Here is a 25,909-nt window from a genome sequence, read left to right on the forward strand (position 1 = left end):
TTTGCCACTATGAAATGGGAGAAATCCATTCTGATTTGGAGTTCTGGGAAGGATCTGTACCATGAGAGGGTCTGAGAACACAGAGTGACTGTGCTGAGATGAATTCAGGCTGGAGCAGACACTTAATAATTCCTGATAGGAATCTCACCATAGCCTCCCCTGTCACACTGCACACTGACAGGTGCCCACGGAGCAGCAGGGCTGGCTAACTGCACCAGAGGCTTCAGTTTTCGGCAGAGGTGTTCATCAGGAACACACCAAACCCTAAAACAATGGGGTTCGATAGAGACATCTAACAAAAATGAACATCAGACATGTCTTTGCTGATTTAGATTCCCTTTTACCGACCTTTCTTGCTTTTGTCCTCAGTCTTTACTATTCTCCTTTCCAACTGTGTTTTGTTTTTACCTCAGTTTTCTTCTAGCCTCTGCTAGAAGAAGTGAAGGGAAAAGATCATTAGGGCTGTGTGCTGTCACTCATGCTTGTAATCCTGGCACTTTGGGAGGCCCAGGTGGGAGGATCACTTGAGGCCAGGAGTTTGACACCAGCCTGGCAACATAATAAGGTACCATTTCTAAAAAAAAAAAAAGAAAAATTAGACAGACATAGTAGTGTGCGCCTGCAATCCCACCTACTTGGGAGGCTGAGGCAGTAGGTCAGGAGGATTGCTTGAGCCCAGGAGTTTCAAGCTACAGTGAGCTACGATTATACCACCGGCTCCAGTCTGGGTGACAGGAAGACCCCATCTTTAAAAAGAAAAAATCATTTGAAGGTAAGAACAATTATTCACTTTTTTTTCAGGTGAACATGACCATGTGTCGGCTCATATCTGATAGATTATAAATTAGATTATTTGAATGTGAATATACTTTTTAAAATGAAACTTTGTACATATTAATATGTGGCAAAGATATTTGCATTTTTAAATATCTGTAAATGTATTTATCTACTCATATAATATTGAAAGGAATAAAAATTAAAACGAGATTTGGATTCAGCCATTTACTGTTGGCTGAATTCCACACCATAAGAAGTTATTGACATAGGCCAGATGCAGTGTCTCACGCTTGTAATCCCAGCACTCTGGAAGCCCACGGTGGGTGGATTGCCCTGAGCTTACAGGTTCAAGACCAGCCTGAGCAAAAGCAAGAAAATCATCTCTAAAAAAAATAGCCAGGCGTTGTGGCAGGTGCCTATAGTCCCAGCTACTTGGGAGGCTAAGAGAATCCCTTGAGCCCAAGAGTTGGAGATTGCTGTGAGCTATGATGCCATAGCGCCCTACTGAGGGTGACAAAGTGAGACTCTGTCTAAAAACAAAAAAAAAAAGTTATTGACATAAACACCAAAAATAATCTTTATCTTAAATGAAATTAAAACTTGTTTAAATTTACCTCAAACTGAGTTGCATACACTAAATTTGATAGCAAGAATTTGAGAGGAATGGGCTCATCACCCGTAACACAGTGGTTACGGCCCCAGCCACTTACAGCGAGGGTGGCAGTCTCAACCCCAACCCGGGACTGCTTAACAACAATGACAACGGCAACAAAAAATAGCCAGGCATTGTGGCAAGTGCCTGTAGTCCCAGGTACTTGGGAGGCTGAGGCAAAAGTCCAAGAGTCTGAGTTTGCTGTGAGCTGTGACATCACAGCACTCTACCAAGGGTGACATTGTAAGATTCTGTCTCAAAAAAAAAAAAAATAAAAGAATTTGAGAGAAAAAACTTTCTTATTAATAATGCTTATATATTAGTTTGGCTACAGTTTTTAAAGCATTTGATTAGGGAAAAAACTATGACTTTTGTTCAATACTTAGGCTTTTCTAAATCATCTTTGCCTTTCCTGTTAGTAGTACCATTTTGCCTTTAATGGTATTACTTGTTATTTCTTTTTGTCCAATAACAATTGCAATGTCAAAGAAGTATATTTCTGTCACAGATTTTCATAACATTTTATTACATTGCTAACTATGACAGCTTTTGATAGGTTGGAATCTCAGAGGAGAAAGGTTTAAAAAGGAGCATGCTGTTTTAGTTAATGGCGTATGGTCAGGATAAGGGATATTATAAAAATAAAATAAAACACTAATTTGAAAATTACTTGGATATTTAACGAACACTAAGTAAAGATATGAAAATCTTTTTAGAAGGTAGATACCTACTTGGTGTTAGCTTCTTTACCATGCCGACATTAATGGAGAATTATCAGGACTGGGAGGGGAGGTATATTTGGATCACAGATCTCATAATCTGCAGGGAAATCCTCAGTTATGTTTCTTTCAATTCACTCAGATCTCCTAGAGATAAGATACTCAGTTTTAACAGACTTACAGAATTTTTATTGTTTCTTTTTCTGATTACAAAAATCTGTGTAGTGTAGTTTATATGTCAAGCTATATTAAAAAGTATATGTACACTTGTTTTAAAAAATAAACTTAACAGGGTGGTACCCATGGCTCAGGAGGTAGGGCACCGGCCACATACACCGAGGCTGGCGGGTTCCAACCTGACCCATGCCAGCTAAACAACAATGACGACTGCAACAACAACAACAACAACAACAAAATAGCCAGGTGTTGTGGCGGGCGCCTGCAATCCTAGCTACTTGGGAGGCTGAGGCAAGAGAATTGTTTAAGCGCAAGAGTCTAAGGTTGCTGTGAGCTGTGACGGAATCTGATAAACGTTGCAGTCTACCGAGGGCAACATAGTGAGACTCTGTCTGAAAAAAAAAAGAAGAAGAAGTAGAATGGATTGGAAAGTGAAAGTCCTGTGGTGAAGGTGAGCATTTAGACTGGAGTCAAGGCAGGCTATCTCTTTCACGCATTAATTGGTAATAAAAATGAGCGGTTTTATTTTGAGAAGGCTTTTTTGACCAAACTAGTCCAATCTACAGTTACAGATGACCTAAATAGTTGCTTTCATATGTATTCATGGAGAACTTATTTAAATTTAGAAGAGCCTGTGCAAAAAGAAGATAAATTCTGATTGACTTTTCAGAAATTCACAGTAACTATTTTCGTTGAAATTGGTTCTTGGGTTAAATTATTCAATAATTTCTATTTCTCTCAAAGGGCCTCATTTTACATTCACAAAATGATCAATTAAAGAGAAAGTGTTCAGGCTCTAGTTTAAGTTCTTTTTCAGGTGATGAGCGGGGAGGAAATCTGTGTGTTTTCCAGCACATTACTTAACCTTTTTACTTTATGCCTCGGTATATCATAGTGTCATTCTGAGGAAATAATCCAATATAACAAAACATCTCTGCAGTGGCTAACATGCTTCACTCAGAAATCGACATAATATTTGGCATCGTGACATAAGACAAGTAACTTGTTGGCTGTATCTACAATTGTATTGCTTCTCAGCTGGCAAGGAGAAGAAATTACAAATCAAACAAATTGTTCCTGATTCCAATTTACATATTAGATATTTTGAGAGATGGCTTACTCTAAATGTTCTTTTCTAACTATGTGTGGATTATTGCAAATTATATCAAATATGTATTTTGTTTAAAAAGCTATGAACTTTTTGTGGTATAGGATTGGGTTGGTCATTGTGGAGGATAGGTCTAAAAAAAAAAAAAGGCTATGAACTTTGACTCTTCTAACACTGGCAGATTCTGTCTTGGTGACAAATTCATGTTTGTTTGTTTTTTAATTATTGCTGGAATGTGACTGATACCTATGGTTTCACAGATAATTTAAGATGCAATAAATAAACTATTGATGTCTTTCTCCAGTGTACACACTTCTGATTTTTTAGTTGCTTTGTTGTTGTCATTTTAAAAGTATCCAAAAACCAAGATTGCAAAATTTTAAAAGGGATACTAGGGAAATATTGTAAAATTGTTTATCTCGGAGACAATATGTACTTTTGTTAAGTCATGTTTGCTGTTGGTCTTATATGTGACTATTGTACTGAAAAATAAATGTCCTTTAAGTCCTGTAGATTATGACTATGAGCACCACACAGATGGCACTGCAAAATAGTTGGGAATAAAGGACATTAAATATTCTTGCCTCACTACATAAACCTGGGAAGGGTTTCCTTTCCTATGTTTACATAAGTCTTAGTTTCAACTCAGAAGAGAAACTGGCTTAGTGAAATATACCTCAGTCACTCAAATGCTTTCATTATAAATTATAGCATTTAGTTGTCAGAACCTTTTAAATTATAAACTGGAGAATAATCTTAGCTATTAGACTTAAAGATTATGTCAGTAGTCATTTCCCGTGCACAAGAATGTTCCCTGAAGGGACACATGCGTTCTTGCCCTCCCAGGACCAAGAAGTTTGTCCTGGGGATGAATTTGGATCACTCGTCTCCACTTATTTGGCCTTTGGTAACTGGGGGCCATTTCAAACAATGTGAAGTTCAAATAAAAATTAATTTTGACCATTTTTATCTTTAAATTCAGAAATCACTCAATATAAAAATTTACTTTTTATTTCAGATTAATATGAGGATACAGATGTGATTAGGTTACATGGTTTGCATTTGTTAGGAAAAGTCTGAGTTGTATTTGAGTTCTTCATCTAGCAAGTGTGTGCTGTAATAAGGCATCTTAATTGTGTAGATGTTTATGTCGGGGGGACAAAATATATTTGTATGATATCCTATTATTAAAAAAGCAGACCTTACTGTTGTGCAATTGGTTAGCACATGGTACTGATATAATAAAAAAGCAGACCCGTGCAAGAGTGTTCCTATTCTGTGTACAGCGCATCTGTACCCTGACTTCTGTAAGCCCCTGAAATGTGGACAACCATCAAGTAAAAAAGGTGGTATGTGATGGCAGAGGCAGGTGAGTCTAGAGAGAAAGAAAAGTGGCAAGTGCAAAGCTCTCTGCAGATCCTTTCAGCAAGAAGAGGCCAGTTCTACCAGTGTCCAGTGAGACTATCTCTTTGATTATATTATAGGGAGACAAAGGAGAGACTGCCTTGAAGAGGAGACCTGACTTCAGGACCAGACTAGACCAGACCAGAACAAGAAAAAAGGCTGCTAATACTGGGCCACACTGAGAGGTCCAGTGAGCAGCCGCACTTGGCATCATGAAGATGGGGCCCAGGTGGTCCTTTTTCCCTCCAGCCAGAAAACCAACACCAGAGAATGGACAATGTCTAGGGTGATGGTGGTAATAGAAATGGCTTAACCCAGGAGAAAAGTTCTTGTTGTCTGAAGCAATGACTGCCGGTCTCTCCCCTTCCTCTACCCTGTGTAGGCACCAGGCAGACTTGGAGTCACTCAAGGGTTCCATGCTTTGCTAACATGTAAGAGAGTGCACTGTCTCTTCCCTTGTTGAAAGGAAGCAGAGCTTCCTATAGGAATGGACAGTATCCTTCAGAGGTGGCAGGTAAGAGCTTGTTACTCAAGATGGAGATTTAATCAAACTGATAGAAGGAAAAAGAGATGTAGAAGAAGAAATAGATTCTAGAAAGAAACCTAGATCGTGCTGCTTTTTTGTTTTTGTTTTTGGAGACAGTCTCACTCCATTGCCTGGGCTGCAGTATAGTGGCAGGATCTGAGCTCACTGGAACCTTGAATTCCTAGGCTCAGAGGGTCTGGGAAACCTGACGAGGACTGCCCAGCTGGTCAGTGGCATAGCCTAGATTCAGACCCTTGCAGTCTGGCTCTGAGAACCTGGCTGCTGCCCTAGGCTGCCTGCTCTGTTAGCCGCCTGAATGCCCTTTAGTCTGTGCCCTGAGTTTGGTTAGAAAACAACATCCTTTGCTGCAGGTCTCTCACTGTTGTAGGAACTTGGCATAGGGTTTGTTCTCAATAACTGTCCCTTTCCTTTCGCCTTCTTCCCCTCAGCTCACAATGTTGACATGAAATAATAGCTGAGAGCTGGGTGCAGTGGCTCACGCCTGTAATCCTAGCACTCTAGGAGGCCAAGGCAGATGGATTGCTTGAGCTCAGGAGTTAAAGACCAGCCTGAGCAAGAGTGAGAGAGTGACCCCATCTCTACTAAAAAACAAAAAAAAAAACAAAAAAAAACTAGCCTGGTGTTGTGGAAGGCACCTGCAGTCCCAACTACTGGGCAGGCTGAAGCAAGAGGATCACATGAACCCAAGAGTTTGAGGTTGCTTTGAACTACAACATCAGAGCACTCTATACAGGGCAACAGAGTGAGATGCTGTCTCAAAAAAAAGAAAAAAGAAAGAAAAAGAAAGAAAGACAGAGCATCTGAGAAAGCGATTGTCGGCAGCTCAGTGCACATCAGGTGTGTCTTCTCTGGCTGGCTAACTCTAGTAGACGAAGATGGCAAAGTGAAGTGCGATACAAAAACCAGAAGATGCCATAAAGGAAAAGATAGGTAATTTTGACTGCATAAAAAATAAATGCACAAAATGGAGAAGCCATAAACAAGGTCAAAAGACCAAAAACAAACCAGGGGGGAAAGTCACAACACATACGAAATCAGAACAGTAGTTCCTTTTCTATAAAATTGATTCTTAGAATTTAAAAAGAAGAAAAAGACCAGCAACTCAAGAAAATTCCACAAAAGGTATGAAGAAGCAGGCTTGGCGCCCATAGCTTAGTGGTTAGGGCGCCGACCACATACACTGGGACTGGCAGGTTTAAACCCAGCCCGGGCCTACTAAACAACAATGACAACTATAACAACAACAAAAATAGCCAGGTGTTGTGGTGGGCTCCTTTAGTCCCAACTACTTGGGAGGCTGAGCAAGAGAATCGCCCAAGCCTAGAGTTTGAGGTTGCTGTGAGCTGTGACAGGACTGCACTCTCCTGAGGGCGACATAGTGAGAAAAAAAAAAGGTACGAAGAAGCAGTTCATTAAAAAAAATCAAACAGCCAATATCTTTAAGGAAAGATATACAAACTCACTTAAAATTAAGAAGCATAAATTCAGAAAGCAATGAAATAATACATATGCCACCTATGATACTCACAAAAAACATCCACATTGGTTGGTGAAGGTGGAGAAACAAGGACTTTTGTGCAGTTAAAGTGAAGTTCTTCTGAATACAATTTGGCAAAATCTCTCACTATTTTAAGTGTACATACTCCAGCTTAGCAATTCCATGTTAAACAATTTGCCTACCAGTATACTTACATTCTCCAAAGTATGTAAGAATAGTTATCACAAGTATTCATCATCTTTCACCCTATAATGTGGAGACTTAGCAGTTTTCCCAACCTTTAGTATTGGCTGCACCCAAGTAACCTATCAAAAATACAAACCTAAATATGTACCATAGTTGCTTCAGTCCCATCGGTGGTACCCCATGATTTAAGGATGAAGTCTAACCCCGTAACTTGACTTACGAACCACCTTCCTGTGTCACTGCCCTTATTGTCCACCACTTCCTACTTTATATTTTAGGCTGTAAACACACACACGTGCACACACAGCTATTTCATGCTTCAGTGCCTTTGTTCATCAATCATCAGTTGATCCACAAATGTTTTTTTTAATACTATGAAAGTCACTCACTGTTCATTGATTACTAGAATCAGTTAGGAATTGCATTCAGTTGCTAAGACCCAACTATAGTGGCTTAAATAAATTAGGACCTTATTCTCTCACGTAAAAGAAATTGTCTGCTTCTACATAAGGGTTGGATAAAAGAAAAAAACAGAAAAGAAGTCCATAAGTAGGCCATGTCCAGGACCGGTAAGGTGGCTTCATGGAAAAGTCAGGGTCCAAGCCTTCTACTTATTCCTCATTGGCTCATTGGCCGAGATTGGGTTCAAGGTCACCCCCACATGTAAGGAAGGTATATCAGTCTGGATATGGTTGTGGCACATGCTTTAGCTAATTTTAAAAGAAAGGGGCTTATTATAGGTTATTAATAACTTAAAGATTCATGAAATGAAACTAAGGCTGGATTTATAGTCAAAATTTCTGAAGGCACTCCATGGAACTGCCAAGGCAGCTGATATTTCTGCCTCATGGTTTATTTTTTTATGTAGTCAAAATTACCTATCTTCTCCTTTATGGTATCTTGAGCTACCAAGAAGTATCAGCTGCCTTGGCAGCCCAGTTCCATGAAATGACAAATGGGAAGCTGCCCCTACAGTAACTGACTGCAGAAGCATGCTGCCTTTGCTACATATGTGTAATGGTTAATTTTTGTCAACTTGACTGGGCATAGCGATGCCCACAGCTAACTAAACATTATTTCTAGATGCTACGAATGTTTCAATTTATATCTTGAAATCCTAACCCCCAATGTGATGATATTAGGAGCTAGGCCCTTTAGGAGGTAATTGGTCATGAGGGTAGGGTCCTTGTGAATAGGATTCATGCTCTTATAAACAGATATAAGAAGGGGTGGCACCTGTGGCTCAAGGAGTAGGGCACCAGTCCCATATGCCAGAGGTGGTGGGTTCAAACCCAGCCCCGGCGAAAAAACTACACACACACACAAAAAAAAACAGATATAAGAGATCTTATTTATAAAAAGACACCAGAGAGCTTGTTTTCCTACTACCCACCCCACACCACACACACACATGCGTCATGAGAGGATACAAGAAGAAAAATTGCAAACCAGGAAGCAGGCCCTCACCAAGCACCAGATCTGCCTGCACCTTCAGATGGTCAATCCCGGCCTCCAGAATAGTGAGAAACACATTTCCATGGTTAAAGGCCCCCAGTGTGTAGTTTTGTTTTTTTTTTTTTTTTATAGCAGCCCAAACCAATGAGGACACAGGGTGCGACGGTGCAGATGTTTCCAGAAGGGATTTGAACTGACAGGCTGAGTGAAGTACATGATCCTCCCCTGGGTGAGGGGGCATCTGTTGGGGGCCTGAATAGAACAAAAGGAAGGTGGAATTTGCTCTCTGCTTGAGAGAGCTTGAACTGAGACATTACTGTTCTCAACACTCCTGGTTCTCAGACCTTCAGACCCAGACTGGAATCTCTACCACCAGCCCTTTGGTTTTCAGGCCTCTGTACTATATCACCAACTTTCCTGGGTCTCCAGCTTAGAGATGACTAATGATGGGACTTCTAAGCTTCCGTGTATTGTGTTAGTTTATATAAACATGTACATATAAATTCATATATATTTTTGTAGGCTCTGTTTTGCTGCATAAACTTGGCTAATATGATATTCATCAGCAAAATGCATATCTCTTCGCCTTTTTTTTTGGAGACAGACTTTGTTGCCCAGGGCTAGAGTTGTCATGGTGTCATCATAGCTCACTGCAACCTCTAACTCCTGGGCTCAAGTGATCCTCCTGCCTCAGCCTCCCAAGTAGTTTGGACTAGGAACCTGCCACAACACCTGGCTAATTGTTCTAGTTTTTCTTTTTTTTTTTTTTTTTAAATAAAGATGGAGTCTTCCTCTTGGTCAGGCTGGTCTAGAATGCCTCAGCTCAAGTGATCCTGCTACCTCAGCCTCCCAGAGTGCTAGGATTACAGGCATGAGCCACTGTACCCAGCCCCTATACAACTTGATTTAGAATTCAGGTCTTGCATGAATGCATTTGATAGGCAGGACCTAATTCATATCCAGAATCCTAACTGCAAAAGGGTCCAGGCAGTATAATACTTAGCTTTTCAGTCTCTGAAGTATCCAATGACCAATAAAAGGAAGCTGGACTAGCTATTGAGTGAGTCTATGCCCAGCATCTGCCACAGAAGGCAGGGGAAGCAGATAAATGGGTTGAAAGAAAATGAAATATATGTCGCTTAACGATGGGGATGGTTCTGAGAAATTGGTCCTTAGGTAATTTTGTCATTGAATAAACATCACAGAGTGTACTTACACAAACCTAGCTGGTATAACCCATCATGCACCCAGGTTCTTTGGCATAGCCTGTTGATCCTATGCTACCAACCTGTACAGCATGCTGCTGAACTCAGAATGTAGGCAATTTAACACAATGGTAAGTATTTTCATATATAACAAAAATATATCACAGAAAAGGTACAATTAAAAAATAGGGTATTAATCGTCTTATGGTACTAATACGGAATCCCTCATTGACCAAAACATCGTTCTAAAGTATGTCACTGTAATGGGCCTGGCCCTAGGACTAAGCCCGTAACATAAACAAAATCAGTGTTCCTTTATCAGGGAAGAAGGCTGAGGATGTCTCCTGGGATGGCAACAAGACTGTCTGCCATAATCCAGTTGTAAGAGGTCAGGGAAGGCAAATAGGAGAAGAACCTTCTAGGTATAGGAAAAAAGCAAAAGAACATGATGCTTTCAGGGAGGAGATGAATACTTGATATGTATTATTTTATTTAATTCTCAAAATCCTAGGAATAAATATAATACTATATTAGTCCATATTCTCACATCAAGGAGAGCCTTGATGGGTGGCACCTGTGGCTCAGTGAGTAGGGCACCGGCCCCATATACCGAGGGTGGCAGGTTCAAGCCGGACCCTGGCCAAACTGCAACAAGGAGAGCCTTGAAAGGCATGTTAAAGCACTTGAATTTAAGGGTTACCAGAAATCGTTCATAGAGATGCAGAGGTGAGGGCCAGTAATCCCAGTGGATTACTAAACATTAGTGGCTCACGCCTGTAATTCCAGCACTTTGGGAGACCGAGGCAGGCAGATTGCTTGAGGCCAGAAGTTGGAGACCAGTCTGGGCAACATAGATCCCATCTCTACAAAAACTATTACATTAGACTAGGCACGATGAAGCATCCCTATAATCCTAGCACTTTGGAAGGCCAAGATAGAAGGATTGCTTGAGGTCAGCCTGAGAGAGAGTAAGATCTCCTCTCTACAAAAATAGAAAAATTAGCTGGGCATAATGATGCATGCCAGTAGTCCCAGCTACTCAGGAAGCTGAGGTAGGAGGCTCACCCAAGCCCAGGAGTTTGAGGTTATAGTGAACTGCGATCATGCCACCGTACCCCAGCACGGGTGACAGAGCAAGACTCTGTCTCTTAAAAAATAAAAAGAAAGAAAAAAATAAAAGAAATGCAGAAGTGCTGGGAGCTACTGGAAGTAGAGAGAAGAGTACAGTCTGCCAAACAACATAAAACTCCATAAATATAATGAGAAACAAAACAGACTGGGAAAAGTTAGTTGCAAAGCATAGAACTGTTAATTTACAGAAAATTAGTACCCAGGATATATAAAAAATCCCATAAACCAATTTTTAAACATACAGATAACTCTAAAAAAAAAAGAAAAATCAGACAAGGTGGCACCCATAGCTCAGTGGGTAGGGCACTGGCCACATACACCTAGGCTGGCAGGTTCAAACCCAGCCCGGGCCAGCTAAAACAACAATGGCAACCGCAACAACAACAAAAAAATAGCAGGACATTGTGGCAGGCGCCTGTAGTCCCAACTACTTGGGAGGCTGAGGCAAGAGAATCACTTAACCTCAAAGGTTGGAGGTTGCTGTGAACTGTGATGCCATGGCACTCTACCCAGAGGAACAGCTTGAGACTCTGTCTCAAAAAAAAAAAAAAAAAAAAATCTGACCAAAGCTATGAGGCTGTAGTTTATAGAAGAGAAAACCCAAATGACTAAAAACATGAAAAAATGCTTGTAGGAAAAAACAAAAATAAGCATATGTAAAATTATCTTTCAATGTCATGGCAAATACACACTAAAATAAGAGTAAATACCGTTTGGTGTCCATCTACCTTCCTGGCCACGAGTCCGGGATGGAATGGTCAGGAGCATGCCAGGTTCTGGAGTTGGAATTGATCAGACTAAAGGCTGCCATTGCTGTTGTCATAGCAGCAAACTGTACATCAAAGGTGTTTAGAAAGATTGCAATGGCCCAAATGGCCTGAAAGGGGAAGAAGCAGGAGGCAGAATAGCATAGATTTCAACACTCCATCATCCTCATATGATACTCGACTTTTGCCAGGTCCTATGCTTTAATGATTTGTCTCATTCTGTTGTCCCAAGATTCTACTATGGAAGAAGAAGGAACCAACTCAGAGAGAGGGTCCCACACTGCCCAACATTACATTCTGTTATAATATGAAAGCCCAGTTACAAAGGGGGAATGATCAGGATTTGGAGATAATTCTGATAATTGTTTGGGGACAGGCTGGGTCTTCAAAGCTAAGCAGGAATCAACAAAAAAAGGAGCAGATATAATACATGAGCCAATGAGAAAGTAAGGCCTATGCACATTGAGAAAATATTTCCTATTTGACAAACTGAGTGATTTATTTGTGACGGCCATTACAAAGTGGAAGATGGTCATTCATTTTGTTTTCTTTTAATGGGACCTTGCTATTTGTATTTGTGTCCTGTGTGGTTAACACAAGAAGATAAGGAGGACATAATCTCACCAGTGGACCAAGGTTTCTAAGTTCCTGGGTGACAGATCATACATACACAAGTATGACACCCCGTGAAAGTTGACTTTTCTTTGTAGTCTCTGACACACATATATGTAAAACACACAAGAACAAATGTGTAAATACACACACACTGAGGATATTCACATGTTTTCTACATAGTTATACCTTCTGGTTAATGATTCCTTCCAGTTAACATACTCCTTGTCAATCATCCTTTTTCCCTTGGAGACTTTTGAGAACAGCATACTTATTGTTCCTTAAAAGTGGAGCTAGTAGGATTTGAGAAAAGAGCTGTTAAATTCGTATTGTAACTCACTGAAAGGTTTAATGGGATGTTAATTTCAGGACATAATTTATGTTAGATTATCACTGGGGTATGAATAGCATCATAATTTTCAATTAGTTCCACCTCTCAATGCTCCACATCATTATTCTTGAATAGTTGTTTTAAAGAATAAGAAAAATGTATTATTTCACATAACAAGAAGTTGCTCCCTAGCTAGTTCATTCTAGTTAATTCTGTGACTATTCAGTATCTTTCAGTTGCTGGTTCCTTCTTTCCATTTTACCATCTCAGGTACAATCTCTCATTTAACAGGACAGTTGCAACAGTAAGGGACAGGCATTCTTTCACAGGTAAGAATGTCTGGATGAGAGTGTCTTAGGAAAGAAGAGTGGCTTGTCTGCAAACAGGTATCTTCATCAAAGAACAAAATTGTCTCTCAAGTCCCCTAGCAGACTTCCCACCAGGTCTCAATGGCCAGCTCAAGTAATTTTAAAACATCCCTTTACATTCAGAATTCTAACATTTAAATAGTTATTTTCAAAGTTTATTCTTAATGTCAAAGTTAAATTTTTAAACAGAAAAGGAAAACACTAGTGTCTCCATTGACAATTAAAGTCACTGTGGTTAACTCCTTATTTTAGATCCTGGCAGAAATCATAAGTAATTAAGGCAATTTTCACCAAAATTATCTCGGGAAAGTTGATGTACTTCAAGTGTTTAAGAATCAACTTTCATTCAGATCAGTTCCCTATTTTCTGACAATTTAATATATTTTTCCACAGATTTGGAACTTTAACCTTGACGAGAAGTATAAATACTATGATTATCTCAATGTCAATATTATGTTTAAAAATAATCTTGCCTGAGGTAAAAGAATCTTACATAGAAAAGTCATGCATCTGTGACTAGGATCATTTACATTTTGCTTGCATTAACTCTGTTTTGACATGCTTACTATCCAGCCAGGGAAAGCCCGAGGATGTGGTTTTTACAGACAACTTCCTACCAGTTCCAACCTCATTTTATACTGCAAATATGAGGAGATGAGTTTCTCCAAATGAGATTTACATGTGTAAGTGCAGACCATAGATTCTGACAGCTTATAAGAAAATAATATCTTACCTGCTCCAGAATCCACTCGTATCTACAAAATATAAAACTTTCTAAGGTAATCATGATTATATTACTAAAGAATGGTTATTTTTCTTTTTTTTTTTTCATTTTGAGACACAGTGTCACTCTGTTGCCCTGGGTAGAGTGCCGTGACATCACCGCTCACAGAAACCTCAAACTCTTGGGCTCAAAAGATCTTCTTTCCTCAGCCTCCCAAGTAGCTGGGACTATAAGCGTCTGCCACAAAGCCAGGCTATTTTTAGAAATAAGGTCTCACACTTGCTCAGTCTGGTCTCAAACTCAACTCAAGCAATCTACCAACCTTGGGCTCCCAGAGTGCTAGGATTACGGCGTGAGCCATGGCACCCGGCCTAGAATTTTTAAAAAACTACTATTAATAAAATTCTATGCTGGGTGGCGCCTGTGGCTCAGTCGGTAAGGCGCCGGCCCCATATACCGAGGGTGGCGGGTTCAAACCCAGCCCCTGCTGAACTGCAACCAAAAAATAGCCGGGCGTTGTGGCGGGCGCCTGTAGTCTCAGCTACTCGGGAGGCTTAGGCAAGAGAATCGCTTAAGCCCAGGAGTTGGAGGTTGCTGGGAGCTGTGTGCTGCCACGGCAGTCTACCAAGGGCTACATAGACTGTGCCTCAAAAAAAAAAAAAAAGAAAAATGCTTCTAGCAAAGTTACACTCAGCTGTTCAACCCAAACCCAAAGGCCAGACCTCCCCTCCGGAGCTAGTGTCTGCCCGCACTGCGCATGGACGGGCGGGACTGAGTCCCGGAAGGGGCGGGTCTAGCCCCGGAGGTCCAACAGCTACTCGCGGACAGCGCGCCTCGTTTTCCGCGCGGCAGCCGAGAGAGGACGGTTCGGAAATAACTGCTAGCTATGCGGGTGGGCGGGAAGAACTGCTACCTATGCGCATGGGAAAGCGGCTGAGCCTTCCAGTCGGTAGCTGGGCTCTTGGAGGTAAGAGCCATTGCGGTCTTTCTTCCTCCTCTCCTACGGGCCGGGCTCTCGCTTCGTGGGTACCGAGCGCCGCGCCGCCTTGCTCCGGCCCAGCCGCAGCCGGCGCCTCAGGTTTGGCCCAGGAGGTGACGCTCCCCTCGCCGTCAGGGGCCACGAGCCCTCCGGCCACCTGAGCCGGCGTTTGTGAGTAACCACCTGGAAGTCTTAGCGCAGCCTACTCCGTCAGCGCTGATTTTGACTGTGAGCCCAGAAGTTAGTATAAAGGGCCTTGCATGACTCGGGAACCAAAGGTGCCTGGAAGGAACGGCCAGATAACTTCCTGTTCTGCTTTGCCGGGTCCCTTTTGTACCCCTGCAAATCTGAGCGTGCGGCATTGGCTTGTTCAGGTTTCCTTTAAATGGGCGGCTTATTTATCATTTATAAGGGAGCAGTTTATACGCGGGGGAGGTGATTATCTCCTAGGTAATAAGACGACCCATCCCTAACATTACTTTGTGGTTTGGAAATTTTCTTTTTTTTTTTTTTTTTTGTAGAGACAGAGTCTCACTGTACCGCCCTCGGGTAGTGCCCTGGCGTCACACGGCTCATAGCAACCTCTAACTCTTGGGCTTACGCGATTCTCTTGCCTCAGCCTCCCGAACAGCTGGGACTACAGGGAAATTTTCTTTTCTTTTTTTTTTTTGTTTTTTTTTTTTGGCCGGGGCTGGGTTTGAACCCACCACCTCCGGCATATGGGACAAGCGCCCTACTCCTTGAGCCACAGGCGCCACCCGGAAATTTTCTTTTCTTTCTTTCTTTCTTTCTTTCTTATTTTTAATTGTTGGGGATTCATTGAGGGTACAATAAGCCAGGTTACACTGATTGCACTTGTTAGGTAAAGTCCCTCTTGAAATCGTGGGAAATTTTATTTTCTTTCTTACTTTTTTTTTTTATTGTTGGGGATTCATTGAGGGTACCGTAAGCCAGGTTACACTGATTGCAATTGTTAGGTAAAGTCCCTCTTGCAATGGTGGGAAATTTTATTTTCTAAACGAAGTTTACTGTGGGTCTATGCTGGTCTCTAGCCGTAAGTGGAGCGAGTCGCGTTTTCCTGTAAATTTCCTTGTAAATAAGTTCTGAGAAAAGACATTGAAATTGGAGAACAGCCCGTGCAGTTCTGCAAGGCCCTTAGGCTGTAAATGCCTACCCTTGTGCCTGTGCTTGAATTCACAGGGAGATGGGTGTTTCCGGATGTACATCAGTCAACTGCGGGGAGACTGGAAAACATGCTGGCAATTCAAAAACGTTTAAAAATGGTAAGGCATCTGTGAGACGTGGTATATTCCTGGGTTTTTTTTTTTTCTTCCCGATTTGAAATACATTGTTTCATTTGAAGTAATTTTAAGAGTTAGCTGTCAACAGGATGAATGTAATGGTTCTATAATCCGTGGATTCCTTAATTTTAAGCCCTATGTGGTTTGAATTGTTGCTAAGTGCTGGGATTTCTAGAAATTTACAAGCTAAGTGTTTGTTTGATAAAAATAGAGGTAGTGCATGAAAGTCTGAAACATAAATACAAAAGAACTCAAGGACCCATTTAAAAGCGGTAATATTGCCAATGCTGTGTTACCTCCCACCCCCATTCCCCTGCCCCCCATCTAGTAGTACCTATCTCTAGTTTTGTGTCCATCAGTTTCTTGATCCTGTGGCTGGGAGGTGAGATGGATAGTTTATTATTCATATGTATCTTTAAACATAGGCATTATAAGAATGAGTATGCATGTAGTTGTCTGTAGTTCCTGTGAATCATAATACTAAACTGAAATTTTCCAAATTAGAATTATTCACAAGCAGTAATTTTATTCCTCATACTCAAGTGAAATATTTCAGCATTTCAAGACATGAAAATAATGATAGTTTAGCAGGGTCCAAACTTGTATGTCTTCATAAATCACATCAATAATTGTCTAGCTCAATGATTTATACTCCTGAGGTGCTGTGTGACATTTGTGTGGCCCTGGCCATCTCCTTTGCCCTGTTTGTGTACATTCAGTTAACTTAAACTTAATTCTGTAGGAATGTGTCTGGTAATGCTGACAGTGTAAGGCATCCCTTCTCTAAAACTACTAGATTTGCCATTGTACTGTTTTCAGGTGAAAATCTTCACACTAGTTTCTGTACATCTAGCATGTAACCTGACTTAGTGCATTCTAGTCAAGCTCTAGGACAGAAAAGCAATGGTTGTCTACTCATTAGGACCATTGTGTCTTAAAATCAATACTGTGATGATGAAGGATATAAAATGTTTCCATCATTTATGTAATTTTTAGGTACTAACCAATCAAAAGATTTAAAACACTCAAGTCATTAACAGATGTTTTTAAATTTTGCGTTTGTCAGTTAATACTATCAGAAGTAATGAAACAGGAATTGTGTTCTTTTATTCCATTAGAAATGTATTGAACAAGAGATACTGGTACTTTTATTAAAAAGTGGGTTGGAGTCCCAAAAGGTAGGTTGGGTTCCTTACAGGAATGACATTTTGTTGTTGTTGAGACAGGGTCCCACCCTATGCCCCTGAGCAGAGTGCAGTGGGCGTGGTAGCTCACCACAGCCTCAGACTCAGGCTGCAGGCACCCCTCTGCCTCAGCCTCTGGATGCCGCTGGGATTACTTGTGCTCAAGGCAGCACCCGGCTGGGTTTTTCCATTTTTTTTCATGAATCGGGGTCTCACTGTCGCTCAGGCAAGTCTCTAACTCCTGAGCTCAAGCAATTGATTCTCCCTCCTCAGCCTCCCACAGTGCTGGGATTACAGGCATGAGCCACTGCGCCCGGCAGGAATGAAATTTTTATTAGACTATTCCTTCATATAACATGCCAAACAAATGCAATTACAAATGGGAATTGACAGTGAAAATTTAATTTTTAGGTCTGACAAATCCTATGAATTTTGAAGGTGTGTGAAGGTCATTGTGACAGATGTTTTCCAAAAGCTTAACAGAAAATGGCAATGAAAAAGTAGAACCGCCACTGCATATATTGAGGTACAAAAAGTGTTAAATGACATCTTTTTGGGAATCGTGGTGCTATTGTTACTAACAAGCAATACACAAAATGTTTGATGTGTTATTGACATTGATAATGGTGGCATAATGATGACTTAAATTTTTGCCGTTTACCCAGCTGAGGATATCTTTGAAGAAATAATTCTTAGACTGAGATGCCAGTAAACTATATTGGTTTATGTTAATGGTATGTAGTACAATTTTTTACTAAGAGGCTAAATGTTCTTTCTCCTTAGCACATAGGTAGCTGCAGATGGATGTCCTTTAGCTGCAGTTTTTTGAAATACTCCTTTGTTGCCTCAGGTAAGTAATTGTAACTAGGAAAGCGACCACATCTATTGACAGTTAAAAGTGTCTGATAAATCCAAGGGATTGGGTCCAATAGCTGTTGCAGTTACCTTTGCATGTCAGGATATGGTTTCCTTTTCTCAGCATTGAATTTTTTTTTTTTTTTTTTAGACAGTCTCAAACTGTCTCCCTGGGTAGAGTGCCCTGGCACCACAGCTCACAGCAACCTCAAATTCTTGGGCTTCAGCAATTCAATTCTCTTGCCTCAGCCTCCCAAATAGCTGGGACTACAGACGCCCACCACACCACCCAGCTATTTTTTGGTTGTAGTTGTTGTTTGGGAAATATGGGCTGGATTTGAACCTACCAGTCTTGGTGTATGTGGCTGGCGCGCTAAGTACTGAGCTACAGGCACCAAACCTCAGCAAAAAGCCACTGTTTGAGGTTATGTGGTTAACTTTATCTTTGATTATGAAATGATTTTCACTGTTCTGATTTTTTAGAGGTGTGCCATGCAACATTATGGAAGAAAGAACGAAGACTGCAAGAAAACAGATGAACAGAAGCAAATGATGAAAATGAATATTTTACTTGGTTTTACTAACTTCATTATAAATGATATAGAAAATAAATGTGAGTAATTATTTTAATTGCTGGGCACTAAAGTCTCTTTTCTTTTAAAATAGCTGTATTCTTTTTTTTTTTTGAGACAGAGCCTCAAGCTGTCACCCTGGATAGAGTGCCATGGCATCACACAGCTCACAGCAACCTCCAACTCTTGGGCTCAAGAGAGGCTCCTGCCTCCGCCTCCCAAGGAGCTGGGACTACAGGCGCCCGCCACAACGCCCGGATATTTTTTGGTTGCAGCTGTCGTTGTTTGGCGGGCCAGGGCTGGATTGGAAGCCACCAGCTCAGGCGTACGTGGCTGGCGCCTTAACTGCTTGAGCCACAGGCGCCGAGCCAAAATAGCTGTATTCTTAATAGTCACTACTAATCAGACCTGTTTTTAGCATACTTTAACAATGTAATCGGCTCATTTGTGGGTGGTGATCTCATTGAGATAAAGCATGGTGAGATATTTCCTGTACTCCCTCCCCACTTTCCCTTTGTAGCTTTTGGTAATTTCTGGAGAGGCCCTAATCGCTGCATGTGTCATATCTGGCTTCCCCTTTGTAATTCTCTATTGTACCTGAAAAACCGGTAGGACTCTTGAATGCTTGAATGCAATCAAATTGTCCCTTATGTAAAAGCTATCACCTTTCTGTGATTATAGATTTTATTTAAGATTTAAATTTTAAGGGCCCGGGCACTGTGGATCACCCCTGTTGTATTCCTACCATTTTGGGAGGTGAGGCGGGTGGATTGCCTGAGCTCTCAGGTTTGAGACCAGTCTGACCCAGAGTGAGACATTTCTGGCCACATGCACCAAGGCTGGCGGGTTTGAACCCAGCCAGGGCCAGCTAACCAACAATGGTAACTGCAAAAAAAAAAAAAAAAAAATTGGGTGTTGTGGTAGTCGCTTATACTCCCAGCTATGTGGGAGGCTGAGGCAGGAGAATTGCTTAAGCCCAAGAGTTTGAAGTTGCTGTGACAGCACAGCGCACTACTGAGGGCGACATAGTGAGATTGTCTCAAAAAATAAAGGTGGTGTAGTGGGTGCCTGTAGTTCCAGCTACTTGGGAGGCTGAGGCAAGAGGATCATTGGAACCTAAAAGCTTGAGGTTGCTGTGAATTATGAGGCCATAACAGTGTACCAAGTGCAACAGTGAGCCTATCTTAATTAAAATTTTTTTTTTTTTATTTTATTCAGTTTGACTTCATCTTTGAACACAGTAATCCTAATCTTAGTACAAGTAATAATTGTGTTATGTTAGGAGAAACTGGGCTGGCAGGTCTGTCTAGGATTAAAAGAATTGAATTTGAAAACTAGATTTCTCGCTAGGTGAAGATAAAGACAGGGAAGTGTTCTGCCTTCATCCCATAGAGAACCGTAAAAGAGTTGTACACGAGAAGCACAAGATAAGCATCTTGGTAGCATAAAATTGTAATATGTAAACGTTAAAAACTGGCTTTTCCTTCTAACATTGTCCCTGGCACTAGTAGATGTTCAGTGATAGTGATCTAGATCTCAGAGAGTTGGTGAGTAGTCCTGCTGTTTGGTTAAGAAACTGAAGTGCCAATTTTGAAAGATATGATGCATGATAGCATCTTGGTTAATAAAGTGACAGTTCGGTGATACTTTGCTTTTCTGTGAATGGATGTGATCTTTCGATAAGGCTTTGAAGAATGAGAACTAAAGATTTAAGAATTTTTTACAAGATACGTTTTCTCATGATGTTTCTGCCTTTTCAGAGCAGAAAAACTTTCCTTCGAAAATGAGGACTGGGGGTGGTGCCTGTGTCTCAGTGAGTGGGGCACCAGCCCCATATATCGAGGGTGGCGGGTTTGAACCCAACCCTGGCCAAACTGCAACAACAACAACAGATTAGCCAGGTGTGGTGGGCTCCTGTAGTCCCAGCTACTCGGGAGGCTGAGGCAAGAGAATCACCTAAGCCCAGGAGTTGGAGGTTGCTGTGAGCTGTGACACTGTGGCACTCTACTGAGGGCAATATAGTGAGACTGTCTCTAAAAATACAAAAATGAAGACTGGGCTTCCAAATTGATTTCTTTGCCTTATGGAACCTTTCTTGTAACTAGTGAGGGCTAAGTAGCCAATTTATAAATTACAGTCTCCTTGATAACATGTAAATTTTCATTTAACCTGACACGTGCATAAATATGGGGAATTCCCAAGGCTTTTCCAGATTCTGTATTTAGGGCTTGTGAAACTATGTCATAGACATGTCAAAAAAAGCATGAAAAGACCTTAAATTTGAAGTTTAAGGTTAAGTAATTTCTTTTAAAGTTTTGATCTACCACCAGGAGTCATACAAAAGGTTATATATATTCTTTACTCACTAGTTTTGACAAGTTCACAAGTGTAAGGGAAAAAAAATAGTTTAACATTATTTGTAGATAAAGCATTATTGCCATCTTGTGACAAATATAGTGGACTACATAAAAGTTATTTTTCACCTTGTTCAGCTTATTTATATTTTTGTCTATTCACCATTGATATTCTGAGCTAACCAGAATTTGTTTTTTAAGTAGTATTCTCCTTGACAACTTTATCACTTATAAATTGTCCACACTGTTCTAAGTTTTAAAATTCTGCTGTTGGCTATAGAGGTTTGGATTAGTATTTATCGCATTAGGAATTAATTTTGAGGAGGCCATACTTAAATTTTTAAAAAATCACTCTCAAATACACTTTCTCCCCTGCTTAGGTAGGAATGAAGAAAAAATGATTTCCTCAAGTCACTTATTCATCACTAGAGAAGATACCTGTCCCTGGTCCATACGTGGCAATAAACTGTTTGAGCTGTCGTTGGCACTGAGTCAGGTAGATATCCCTTTCCTCTAAATACTCTTCATTATGCAATTCAAATGGAAATACTGCATTTGGAGCAACACAAAATACAGCGGCTCCTAAAGAAGGAAACAGAATGTAAGTGAGGAATACTTAAAATGCCAAATGTGAGGGCGGTGCCTGTGGCTCAAGGAGAAGGGTGCCGGTCCCATATGCCGGAGGTGGTGGGTTCAAACCCAGCCCCGGCCCAAAAAAAAAAAAAAAAAGCCAAATGTGAAATCACTCTTATCAAACAAAATAATGAAAATGTAAAAGTTAAGTTCTGACTCATTCAATAGAGCATGTCGATAATCATGTAAATCTGACACTTGTTCTTTTAAACTAAGGAAGCGGCTTTAGTTTGGTACCAACAGAAGAAGTATTTTGATGTCTACATTTGAAAGCTTGGAAATTGTAAAAAGCATTAGTTTTGAAGCTGAATAGTAATGTTTAGAGGTGAAAATAGTAGAAAAAGAAGGTATCGGAATATGGGTAAAAAGAATAAATGAATGATCAAGGATAAACCCATTGCAGTACGTTTCTCAGTTGTTAAAACCATTCATGGCAAGGTAAATATCTAAATTTATGGACTAGAATAGCCCCTCAAATAAACTGGCATATATCAAATGATTTTCAACAAGGGTAGTAAGATCATTCTATGGGGAGAAAAAAACAGGAGTTGGAACCTGTTCGTGGAAAAAACATGAAGTTGGACCCTTAGCTTACATCATAGCAAAAATCATCTCAAAATGGAGCATAGACCTAAATGCAAGAGTTCTAAGACTTTAAAATGTAAACATTAAAAGACTGTAAGTCTTAGAAGAAAACACAGGAGTAAAGTTGAATTATTTTGGATTTGACAGTGATTTCTTGAATATCACACCAAAAACAGGCACCAAAACAAAAAATAAATTGGACCACATCAAAATTAAAAACTGCATCAAAAGATACAATCACTGGTGAAAAGGCAACCCAGGAAATAGAAAGTTGCAAATCATATCTCTGATGAAAGACTCTGCAAGTCAGTAAGAGAACAACCTGATTTTTAAAATGGGGGTCATGCAGGGGATTAGAGTGGAGGGGGCGGGAAATAGGTAAGGATTAAAACATACATTTCTCAAAGAGGATAAACAGATGACCAATAGGCATATGAAAAAGATGTTCTACATCACTAATTAAGGAAATAATCAAAATCACAATGCTGGTCACTTAATTGTGGTCAAGGGTATAATAGAACAAGGGGACATTTCAATTCTAAACATTTATACACCTAACTTAAATGCTCAGATTTATGAAAGAGACCTTTTATGAAAGAATTGAAATTATACCTTGTATCTTTTAAGACCACAAGGTAATAAAGGTGGAACTCAACTTCAACAAAATTTTTCAGCCCCATACAGAGGCATGGAAGTTAAACAACCTTATGGTGAATGACAATTGGGTCAAGGAAGAGATAAAGGAGGAAATTGTTAACATAACACCAATGAAGCTACAAGTTACCAAAACCTGTGGGACACTGCAAAAGCAGTCTTAAGAGGGAAATTTATCATATTAGATGTCTATATCCAAAAAGCAGAAAGAGAGCACATCAATAACTTAATGAATCATCTCAAGGAAATGGAAAAGGATGAACAATCTAATCCCAAACCTAGTAGAAGAACAGAAATAACCAAAATTAAATTAGAAATAAATAAAATTGAAAACAAAAGAATCATTCAGAAAATTAATGAAACAAAAAGTTGGTTCTTTGAAAAAATAAAATAAACCTTTGGCCAGATTAACTAGAAACTAAAAAGAAAAATCTCTAATAACTTCAATCAGAAATGAAAAGGAGGAAATAACAGATATCACAGAGATATAAGATATTGTCTCTGACTACAAGAAACTATGCCAGAAATTTCACAATGTGGGCTGGGCACCCATAGCTCAGTGATTAGGGCACTGGCCACATGCTGCAGGGCTGGTGGGTTCAAACCTGGCTGGGACCTGCTAAAAAAAACAAAAAAAAATACCCAGGCATTGTGGCGGGTGCCTGTAGTCACAGCTACTAGAGAGGCTGAGACAAGAGAATCACTTGATCCCAAGAGTTTGAGGTTGCTGTAAGCTATGATGACACAGCACTCTACTGAAGGTGACAAAGTAAGACTCTGTCTCAAAAGAAAGAAGAGAGAGGGAGGGAGGGAGGCAGGAAGGAAGAGAGGAAAGGGAGGGAGAGAGGAAGGAAGGAAGAGAGAGAGGGAGGGAAGAAGGAAAGAAGAGAGTAGGGGGGAGGAAAGAAGGGAGAGAGGGGGAGAAAGCACTGAGATCAAAGAAACAGTAAAAAAATCTTCCAACAAAAAGCCCTGGGCCAGATGGCTTCACACCAGAATTCCATCAAATCTTTAAAAAAAGCTCACACCTATAATGCAGAGACTATTCTAAAACATTTAGAACAGTGGTTCTTTTTTTTTTTTTTTGGAGAGACAGAGTTTCACTTTATGGCCCTCGGTAGAGTGCCGTGGTGTGGCGTCACACAGCTCACAGCAACCTCCAACTCCTGGGCCTAGGCGATTCTCCTGCCTCAGCCTCCCAAGTAGCTGGGACTACAGGCACCCACCACAATGCCCGGCTATTTTTTTGTTGCAGTTTGGCCGGGCCGGGTTTGAACCCGCCACCCTCGGTATATGGGGCCGGCGCCCTGCTCACTGAGCCACAGGCGCTGCCCAGAACAGTGGTTCTTAACCTTGCTAAAGCTGTGGCCCTTTAATATAATTCCTGTGGGTCCCACAGGTTGAGAACCGCTGATTTAGAATGAAGGTCCTTCCCCAAAACATTCTATGAAGCAAACATCACCCTGATACCAAAACCAGGAAAGGATCCAATTAAAAAGGAGCACTACAGACCAATTTCATGAATTTATATAGATTGAAAAATACTCAATAAAATCCTAGTCAATAGATTACAGCTACACATTAAAAAATTATACATCATGATCATGTGGGCTTCATCCCAGGGAAGGAAGGGTAATTTAACATATGCAAATCTATACATGTAACTCACCATTTGAATAGAAGCAAAAACAAAGACCATAGGATCCTCTCAATAGATACAAAGCATTTGATAAAATTCAATATACTTTTCTAACAAGAACTCTTAAGAATATAGGCATAGTGCGTACATTTCTTAAACTGATTGAGCCATCTATGACAAACCCACAACTAATATCATCCTGAATGGAGCAAAACTGAAAGCTCTTCCACTTAGAACTGGAACTAGACAAGGATGTCTTCTATCACGACTATTATTCAACATTGTGCTGGAAGTTCTAGCCAATGCAATCAGGTAAGAGAAAACTATAAAGGGCACCCAAATGGGGGCAAAGGAGGTCAAACTCTTGCTCTTTGCCAATGATATGATCTCATACTTAGACAATCCCAGTGACTCAACCACAAGACTCCTGGAAGTGATCAAGAAATACAGTAACGGGTCAGGGTAGAAAATCAATGTCACAAATCAGTAGTCTTGGTTTACGGCAACAATAGCCAAGCTGAGAAGCTAATCAAGGACCAATTCCCTTCACAGAAGCTTCAAGGAAAATTAAATACCTAAGAATATACCTAAAAAAAGAGGTGAAGGACCTCTACAAAGAGAATTATGAAACCCTAAGAAAAGAAATAGCAGAAGACATTAACAAACGGAAGAACATACCATGCTCTTGGCTGGGAAGAATCATCATTATTAAAATGTCTATTCTTCCCAAAGCAATCTACAGATTGAATGCAATTCCCATTAAAATACCAACATCATACTTTGAAGAAGTGGAAAAAATAGTTCTTCATTTCATATGGAAGCAGAAAAAGAAAACATATAGCCAAGGCGATTTTTAGTAATACAAACAAAGTTGGAGGCATCAGTCCCCCAGACTTTAGGCTATATTACAAGTCCACAGTGATCAAAAAAGCATGATATTGCACAAAAATAGAGACATTTGGAACTGGATAGAAAACCAAGAGATGAAACCAGTCTCTTATAGCCATTTGATCTTTGTTAAACCAAATAGAAGCATACACTGGGGAAAAGAATCCCTCTTAATAAATGATGCTGGGAAAACTGGATAACCACATGTAAAAGACTGAAACTGGAGCCACATGCTTCACCACTTAAAAAAATTGATTCAAGATGGATAAAAGATTTAAATATAAGACATGGAATGATAAAAATCCTAGAAGAAAGTGTGGGGAAAACTCCTAAGGATGTCGGCCTGGGGAAAGATTTTATCAAGAAGATTTCCATAGCAATGGCGATAACAAAAATAAACAAATGGAACTTAATTAAATTGAAAAGCTTCTGCACAGCTAAGGAGATAACAAGCAAATCAAATAGACAACCTTCAGAATGGGAAAAGATTTGCATGTTACAAATCTTACAAAGGTTTAATAACTAGAATCTATAGAGAGCTCAAATAAATCAACAGAAAAAGAATGCCATCTCTCACTGGAAAAAAACATGAGCAGAACCTTCT

General features: G+C 40.3%; 1 non-coding gene and 1 pseudogene across 1 annotated transcript; both read left to right on the plus strand.

The window, feature by feature from the left end:
• LOC128563717 (minichromosome maintenance domain-containing protein 2-like) overlaps positions 1-25,909 on the plus strand; it is a 258,885-nt pseudogene that overhangs the window by 93,972 nt on the left and 139,004 nt on the right.
• LOC128564181 (small nucleolar RNA SNORD87) lies at positions 17,751-17,835 on the plus strand. The gene has a single exon (XR_008374048.1). It is a non-coding gene; the product is annotated as a small nucleolar RNA SNORD87 (small nucleolar RNA).

The sequence above is a fragment of the Nycticebus coucang genome, chromosome 13 (assembly GCF_027406575.1).
Source record: "Nycticebus coucang isolate mNycCou1 chromosome 13, mNycCou1.pri, whole genome shotgun sequence".
Classification (NCBI taxonomy): Eukaryota; Metazoa; Chordata; class Mammalia; order Primates; family Lorisidae; genus Nycticebus; species Nycticebus coucang.